Genomic DNA, 1,907 nt, shown 5'->3' on the forward strand with positions numbered 1-1,907 from the left:
CTGTCAGGGGGGGACATGAAGCAGCTCTGCCCCCTTCCATTTTCTTCTCCACCCTGCAACTGATGCTTGGATCATATTTATACTCCGCTTCTGCATCTATTTTGTCAGGTCCTCATCTTGGTCAGTTGTGTGGATTGTGTATCAGGGCATGAGTAAGAGCCATCGAAAATTAAACCACTAAGGAACTACTCTTCACACAGTGCTAGAATGTTCTTTCCCTTGATGAGATCCGGTCAAACTGCTTCTCACTGCCATGTCCTCTTGCTCACCTCTCTTAAAAATAATAGCAAAAGCTACTATATATAAAAACACTTCCTATCTTACTATGTGTCTGGTTCTGTACTAAGTGCTTTACATTCATTATCTCACTTAATTTTTGTGACAACCCAATGAGGTAGGGGCTCTGAATCTCCCTGATTTACAGATGAAAATTCCAGAGATCAGGAACGTAAGTAATTTGCTCATCTGGTTTGTCAGCCTCCAAAGCCAAGCTTTGGGCCCCTAGGATGTACATTGCCTTCCAGTTCAGCCTCAAATTACTCAAGTGTAGACTTGCATGCTGTTCTGTATCCTCACCTTCACACTAGGAGAATGCAAGACACCAAAATTAAATGACAGAGGCCTTTTCAGGAGTTAGGGAGACGTTGGTCTCTGCTCCTCATTTCCACCAGCAGGTGGCACAGTTGCCCCAGTGGGATTTCCCTGGGAGCCATTTGAATGGCTTTCGTTTCTATGGAGACACTTGCAGCCCAATTGGACCATCAAAACATTTTTGTGTGGTTGCAGTTGACTAATCCTGTTCAGTGAAGACAATCTATGAGGACAAATGGTGTCACGAGAGGCATGAAGTTACAGAGATCCTTGTATTGCTTTAGGTCACACCTGCTATGTTAACTACTACAAGTTGTAGACAATTTTGTAGCCTTGCCACCTTCCCCTTGCCACCCAGTGCACTTCAAGCCACGTTGCTCAGAGCACCGTTTGATGAGAAAACTCAATGGTGAAACGAAGTTAATTTTACTTTGCACAGCTATAGGGCTGAGTAATGGGCAGCTCTATGACTTTCAAATTATTTTGGCGGTGTGTCACTACCACAGCCACCATTCGGGGTTAGATTCAAATCCTGGCTCTACCTTTCTATGTCATCCTGACCTCTTTACCTCTCTGTGCCAGGACTCCTTAGCTGTAAACCTCAGAGTACCTTTACATTAGGTTGTCACAGTGATTGCATGAGACTAATACAATAAAAGCCTTTGAGTAAGACCCAAAACGTGATAATAGGTATCAGCTCTTTCCAAACCCCACTCTGTCCAATTCCAAGGACTCCTATCAAGATAGAAAAGGATCTTTTGGTGAGATGAGCATGTTCAGCTCTTTCGAGGTCTTTACATAATTTGCTGGTCTTGCTTCCATGTCCTCTGTATAGTACCTTTATTGTGGCCAGTTTCTACTGTACAAGATAACAATGTTGCTATAAAGTCACTTGAAAATTGTCTCAAAGGGAGGGTATTTAAACAAAATTAGGTTTATGAGGAGGTGGTTAGAATAGGGCTGCTTGCCTGGAAGCATACTGACCTTCTCCTCAACCCACACCCACGCAGAGATGGCCACGTTCAGCTCAAGTCTCTCTGGGATGTTTTCCCTCGGCATAAGTTCCGCAAGGAATGGGGCTTCCACTAAGCCTTTTCCTGAGAAGGGGGGTTCACCGTGCTCAGGCAGTGTCCTGGCTGGTGCTGGCATCACGGGGCCCGAGAGGGCACTTGTGTTGCCTCTACCCAATGCCAGACTCCCAAGCAGGCACACCCCATCAGGCACCAAGGTTAATTCCCAGCTGCTGGCCGGTATTTAACTTTCCACCTAAGATTAGATTAAACATTTGGGTCCATAAAAGCCTAGATTGTAGACCG

The sequence above is a fragment of the Canis aureus genome, chromosome 30, assembly GCF_053574225.1.
Source record: "Canis aureus isolate CA01 chromosome 30, VMU_Caureus_v.1.0, whole genome shotgun sequence".
Classification (NCBI taxonomy): Eukaryota; Metazoa; Chordata; class Mammalia; order Carnivora; family Canidae; genus Canis; species Canis aureus.